Consider the following 7,689-nt stretch of genomic DNA (forward strand, 5'->3'; position numbering starts at 1 on the left):
GCCGCATCCGCGGCCCGGTTTGGTCACTCCAACTGGCCAAGTGCACCTACTCCGGATTCGGCTGATCACGCATACTTGAGCCAAGTTGAGGCGCACTTGCTCGGCAATCCATCATAATCATGCCCTTGGAAGGCTTGGTTGGTACGTACTAGTAGTAGTAGTAGATCTACATTGTACATGTACATGTACGTACAAGTACATGTCATGTACATGTACAATGACATGTAGTGGCGATAAACATGACAGATGGCAGATAAAAAACCTCATGTGTTATACATGCATGACAGCGAAAACCTCACGTCAATGTCAGGTACGAACTACTACATTATTACGTCAATTGTCATAATTTAGACTACACAGTTCAGTCTTTGTGTAGTCTACAACACTTACTACTACTACTACTACTACTCGTCTGTACATGTACTATTACTAGGCAGGCAAGAGTACAATAATCAAAAGTATACTGTGAAGTCGCGGATAAAACCGGGCTTACATGTATGAGCACATAACTTCATAAGCCGCTTTCTGCATCAGGCTTCAATGCAAACCAGGCTTGTATGCAAACCATGCTTATATGCACCACTGATATTTTTGCCAGGCTTGTTGTATGCACATCGGCCGACCGGGCTTGCATAGAAGCCATACTTCTACGCGCGACACGCGTAGATTTACCACTGACTACCGGTATGGCGCCGGCGGCAGTTTTACTATGCACTGTACATCTGGTACATAGCGCATGCACTCTTGACCTACCCGATCTGCGCTTGCATAGAAGCCAGGCTTCTACGCGCGACAGGCATTATGCATTGACCCGTTTGATTTTCAGGCTTCTATCCGCGATGTGCTTGTAAAGTTGTATGCAAACCCGGCTTTTATCCGCGACTTTACGGTAGTATTGGACATACATGTACAATCATGTAGATGTACATGTAGCTCGTACTATTCATAAGAGTACTCTTGGAGGTATGCGTGGGTTGTGGGGTGTGTGACCATGGTGAGTCTTTTTTTGGGGACTATCCCTGAGCTTCGTATCGCGGCATCATGACTACTAGTAGCTAGTCTACAACAAGTAGACCGTCCTACAATGACTTATGTACACAAAGTAGTCGTAGAACCACTGAGTAACTCATAGATCTACTGCTAGTACTAGTAGTAGTAGATCTACTGGCCTGCATCAAGCTTGCAAGACAAGACTAAAGTCCATGGCATGCCATGACTGCATGACATGAGCCTGATGAGGCAAGACCCTCTTGCCTGCATGCATGTACATACGTAGGTCTACGTGATTGTACATAACGACTATGTAACTGCGCGGCGCGGAATCAGTACAGTACTCAGTAGATAGAGTGTTAGTTCGTGTCAGTGTAGTGAACCAGTCGGACTCGTACAACACTCAACAGTGACTACATTTTTTTTGAAGCCGCTTTTCTATGTTCTTGTTGAGATCGCTATGGCCAAGCCGAGGAATGGTGTTCGACTTCTTCTCCTAATGTTTGGAACACAGGCTGTTCTGTTGTGCTTCTTCGCATTGACAAGGAGTCGATTTATGGCTGGTCTTCAGGCTATGGTCTCGTTTGACGGACAAATGTGTCAAGAAGTTCCCAAGCTAGAATTACATGGTCGTATCAGAACTAGTAGTGATAGCGACCACGACAGCTCAAATAATAATTTCGCCGAGACGGGCACATGGAATTGGCGTCCACCGCCTGGCCTGACGGATACACAAGAAAGGTTTTCCGGGTATGCGAAGTCAAGCGTGTCCATTCTGATAATGGTCAAGAGTGGCCCTGCGTACTTCCAGGAGCGTGCTCTGTTGCGTTACCTTTGGTTCAACAAATGCGCAACTGCAGGCTTGTGGCATCCGTCCCATATGATGAAAATCGAGGAGCAGAATGGATCCAGTCAAGCTGCTGTGAAGTGCTTGTTCATGACAGGAAGGTCAACCAACGCCACCATCACGGAGAAGCTGCGACATGAGTCTCTGAAAAACAACGATATGGTGGTGGGACCCTTCTGGGATAGCTATGACAAGATGCTAGGTAAAACGCTCTGGTCACTGTACTGGAGTCGGCTCAGAAGCGAGCGCTTTGATTACGTCATGCTGGTGGACGATGACGCTTACGTTGTGTTCCGGTATCTCATACCTTGGCTCAACGGCCAGGAGAGGACGAGATTTTATGCCGGTCATGAGCACCTTTCTACTTATATCATATACTGTGAGAAGCATCCCAAATCCAAGAACTGTGTAGATTCAGATAAACTGAAAGGACTGAGCGAATACCCCCGTTTTCCCTCTGGCTTTGCTTACATCATGTCGCACGACGTTGTGGAAGATGGCCTCCACCAAGCACTGCTGCGAATTTCGGAGGGTTTACCTGGCAATGTGGAAGATGCCATGGTAAGTTTGCTGGTGAAATCGACAGGTGTCCAGCTGAAACACACGCCTGGTTTCGTCAACTGGTTTGACCTTGCCGGCTGCCCATCCAACAGTACGGTACTGGTGGCTGGAAATGCACCTCGCGATGCCCTGGTAAAGATGAACCGAAACGACATGGCCCGACGAAACATATGTGATTTTACATGAACTAATAAGTATAAGGACCCGTGCATGCACATGCACACACACACACACACACACACACACACACACACACGTGCACGCACACACACACACACATACACACACACACACATACACACACACACACACACCTTGACCTTGACATACAGCTGCCGTTAAACGGCTAAGCTGCCCTCATGAGGAGGGGAACAAAGGAGTAGCATCACGGCATCGCGGCAGAACATCCGGCCTCATGCCGGTGCAGATCCTGCTGTGACACACACACACACACACACACACACACACACACACACACACCACACACACGTGCACGCACACACACACACACATACACACACACACATACACACACACACACACCTTGACCTTGACATACAGCTGCCGTTAAACGGCTAAGCTGCCCTCATGAGGAGGGGAACAAAGGAGTAGCATCACGGCATCGCGGCAGAACATCCGGCCTCATGCCGGTGCAGATCCTGCTGTGACACACACACACACACACACACACACACACACACACACACACACACACACACTTTGCATACTGTACTGAATTTACGGCTGTATTATTGCCGTTCGGTTACTAAATTGGCATTATTTGATTGTGTGGATTGTGTCGGTGCCGACACATTTTTTGGGGAAATTGTAATAATTATTATTATTCGTGCTAGTTTTTTGCCAGTGTTTCGGGCTACTAGTTTTTTGAATCTAAAACTCTACAACAGGGTATTATTTGAAAATCACTATTTTGTTATTGTCCACATGTAGAACATCCCAATGTGAAGATTGTTTCAAATGACAGTCACACGAAAACGACATTTAAAAAATTATTAAATAATTATTATTGTTCCTCAGGCCCAATGGTCTGACTGTCTACACTCTCTGTTCATCGTTATTGGGAATGGTGTCTCCTTGCCGCCTTTTCAGTGAAACTTGAAGTACAACAGCAAACAAGCCTTCATTGTCCTTGTTGTTTTGTAGATGATACGGTATGCCAAATAAGGAGTGGACCCAGTATGGACCCTGTGGAACGCCAGACATTACAGGTAAAGCATCGGACAAGGAAGCAGAGACACGGACAGTTTGATGACGGGACGACAAATATGACGACAGCCACTGCAGAGCTGTACCACTTACTAGAAAAATAGACTCGACCTCAGTGTCTGCTCCAGCGCCGGGTGAGCCGGGTAATCCACCCGGTTGGGCGGCGCTTGGACCCGGTTGAAAATATAGTACCGGGTCACCTGTGACCCGGTTGGTACTTTACACTTTCGAACTTTGTAAGGACTGACCACATGGCTTGTATATGTGTCAGATACTTCTTCTTCTTTCGTAATTTTCTAATTCCTGCCCTCTCTTTTCTAAATGCGGCTTATCCATTCGCCTTTATATCATTGGACCTAGTTCCCGTTTATTGTCCGAATTAAAATAAACCAACCAACCAGTTAAGGTGGCAGACTATCCAAAAATTCGCTGAAAAATCGAATTTGTAAATTCATATTGAGTGCTACGTCAGTCCAAAAAAGTCCAAAAATCACGTTAAAAAACCACGTATTGGGCTGCACGGCGGCGGGCGAAGCCCGCCGCCGTGCAGCAGGACTTTTGCCAGCACCTTCGTGACGTTGCAGATATGTGGCTTGATTATTGTAGTTGACGTTGATTTAGTGACTTTGGCAAGTTTGAGTCGTGTCAAGAAGTCAGGTAGGATTCAGTACTAGGCAGTAGTGAAACGTGAGTGGCAGTCTTTGCCGGTTTCTGAGGGCATCCTGGATTTGGTGTGCAGCGCTGTGGAAATGGCTTGCTGTGGAGGTCCCAGCACTGGATGTTGTATCAAAGGTACGACCTCGTAGCACACCCTAAACCTAAAAAAATTCAAAAATTGACTTGGGTCTGTGGGAGTCCGCGAGAGAACGCCCACTCGTTCCGTTGTGACAGATTCCAGGGCCACGTTGAGGGGCCCTACCCCACCACCCATGGCTGCTTCTGGACTTGTTTTAGGTTTGGGTCCCGCGCACGGACAGAATGGGCACGAAAATGTGAAAAAAATGTAAATGCATTTGTTTGGCTCCTGGGTGGCTCGCACACCGTGGCACTATGCCGGAAATTTGAGTTTTTCCGGCCTGGAAAGCCTGTCAGTGAGGCGCAAGAACTTGTAAATCATGTCCTGAGGGCCAGCATAGTGGCAGGAGTGTGTGGTCAAAATTTCACTCAAATCCACTGAGAAACACCAAAGTTACGGTCAATTGAATGCCATATGAAATTTATGGGTAGGCTGCCCCCTTAAAGCATGTGCCTCGGCTGGTGAGACAGCGCCAGGTACATGTGTACCCGGCTACGACCCGGTTGAAATGGTTGCGCCAGGTACACGTGTACCCGGCTGTCCTACAATCCTAGAGCAGACACTGGACCTTAGCAAGTAGGCCTCGATGCCAGACTGTGTCGAACGCTTTTGATAGATCAAAAAAGACAAGACCTACATGCTTCTTCAGGTTACGATGTCCGTAAATATCCTGAATTAAGCGTGTCAATTGCAAAGTAGTTTAGACCGGCAACCAAATTTGAGAAATCGCTCGTTTCAACAGGCGTGCTTCCTTTTTCTGCTGACAACCTGCACTGACAACCTGCAATTTCTACAGTGCATTGACTATACTTGTAGGAAGCTGAATCTTTTAGTTGGCCATGCTAGAGCTGTGCAGAAACAGACATACCGAGAGATTTTCTGCACTGGAATTTCACAAATCTCCGGCCATTGAAGCACCTTCTTCAAGCACTCAAGAGTCAAGACCCTGAAAAATTCAAAAATTCAAGACGTTGCCGGTTCAAACCCCACATCGGGCGACTTTTTTTTCTTTTGTTTGGAACTGAATTGCAGTGTTCTCGTGGTATTTAGCCAGTAATTTTAGAAGTATGTCAAGCCGATCGTAATTAACTTCTTCACAGAAGTAAGAAAATTCACTGCCATCAGGACCATATATCCGGAAGCGTTTGTAAGAGCAAGCATGTTCAGGCTTTCCCTCTTCTTGCGAGAATAAAGTAAAGACAAGACAATACAAAAGAAATGTGAATTAGAGTGTCAACTGCCAGCACAAAGGATCACTAGCGAATCATCTGCCAGGCATATGTAATGGCCAGCTGTATTGATGTTTACACCTAGTCAGACATCAAAAACAGCAACAACTAAATCGACAACAACAACAACAATAGCAGCAGCAGCAGCAGCACACACACGTTTGACAACCCCACCCATACATGCACAAACACACACACACACACACACACACACACACATTAATTAACACTACTACTACTATTACTACTATATACAGCTGCAATTGCTGGCCACGCCGCTCCCAAGATGTGGGAGACGACGTCACGGAAGAAGTTCATCAATGACAGTACGGCTGATGCCGTCCCAGATCCTGGGGACGCCGAAATTGCCTGTTGCAGCATGGGCACTCATGGCGGAAACACACACACACACACACACACACACCTATCCCCTGTCCCGTCCTGTCCCGTTGACCCATTGGCGTTAACGGATACTTCGTCCCATCCGGGTAGGAGAGATGATGGACAATGTTTCCGATGGTGAGTCTGGTCTTGGATGTGTCGAAATAGTCAACTGAAGATGTATACACACATGCACACAGCCGCACACACACGCACACGCACATGTGCACACACACTTAGGTACATCAAACATGTCTTCCATTAAATTTTTATGCTAAGGCCAAGTAAAAAAAAAAGCTAGAAGATCGTCCCCGTCCGCCCCAGTTTTTGTCAGCGCCCCAAGAAATATTTTATTTTTTAAATCGTGAGTTTTACTATATGGACCACATACTACTAGTATATCACAACGTCAGTATCGATCTGCTGAAGAAAGAAAAAGAAAAAAAGAAAAAAAAAGAAAAAAAGAGAAAAAAAACCTTGATGTTGTTGTGTACACTGTGTGCATGAGAGGGTAAAAAGTAAAAAAATAAAAATAAAATCCTCCCGCCCTCCCCGATTTTTCCAAAAAAAAGGACGATCATCTAGTAATTTTTTTTACTCGGCCTAAAGTCAATTTCACACGATCTGACAGTTTACAACGGCCTGGTATAGCAGCGAATGCTATGCTCAAGAAATGAGCCCATCCAGAAAATTGTACATGCACCTGCGTAGACTGTAGTAGTAATGATGACAGGCTCGTCATGTGGCTGCATCATTCTGATCAGCGGGCTCAGGATCACTGTCAGATCCACAGTCACTGGAATCGGAGGAATCCTCCACAGACTCCGAAGTGGTGGTGCTGCTGCTGGAACCAGGTTTGGTGGAGCAAGTTCGACAGCCACATACATCTGTGCAAGGCAACATGGACTTGTGGCATGCACACCTCTGGCTGGAGCAGTCTCCGACCACGCAGTTGCACTCCACCATGGCTAGAACCTCCTTGGGTGCCACGTTGGTTAATAGCCAAGCAATCTTCAATACTAGTACACCTGCACCACACGGAAAAAAACGCCAGACATTGGGCATTGTCCAAAGTCTGAAAAAAGGAAACCGGGGATACTGGATGAGTTCTAGGTGGAACTGTTTGAATACTCGCACTAAGTAGGGAACATAATATTATTAAAGTTTGAAGGTGGGCTCAAAATCTTGATGGTGAAGGCACATTTGGGAGATGTACGGTGCATTATCGTTATACATCAGTAGAACAGAAAGATGACGGGGGGGGGGGGAGCATTGGGTGGGGTGGTGGTGGTCGGGGAGGACGGACCATGTCCAGCCAATTTTGAAATGACTGGACATAGGGCCCGGCCATCTCACATTCCTTTGCATGCACTGACCTGCCTCGATAGTCCATCCCTGGCCATCAGGACTGGGTTGGTCGGGTTGGCGTTGCAACGCAGACTTCCAGATAGCTGCCTGGTAATTGGCACGACGTGCGTGCTGGAGAAGGGCGTCCTCGCAAGGTGGAAGTTGCCTTGGGTCTCGTGCCTTGCTGGCATCGCAGAACAGCTTGTACCGCAAGCCATTGACATTGGCAGAGGAGCCTGTGGCACCGTACAGTGCACATACAAACTGCTTGCATCCATTGAAAATGGACTCCTGCATTGCAAAACTCTGCG

General features: G+C 46.9%; 1 long non-coding RNA gene across 1 annotated transcript; it reads right to left on the reverse strand.

Annotated features, from left to right (window-relative positions):
- Positions 1-5,847: 5,847 nt before the first annotated feature.
- LOC135825152 (uncharacterized) lies at positions 5,848-7,689 on the reverse strand. The gene is made up of 3 exons (XR_010555023.1): positions 7,408-7,689; positions 6,735-7,059; positions 5,848-6,203 (listed from the first exon to the last, which is right to left on the reverse strand). It is a non-coding gene; the product is annotated as an uncharacterized LOC135825152 (long non-coding RNA).

This window comes from Sycon ciliatum, chromosome 9, assembly GCF_964019385.1.
Source record: "Sycon ciliatum chromosome 9, ocSycCili1.1, whole genome shotgun sequence".
In the NCBI taxonomy this organism is placed as follows: domain Eukaryota; kingdom Metazoa; phylum Porifera; class Calcarea; order Leucosolenida; family Sycettidae; genus Sycon; species Sycon ciliatum.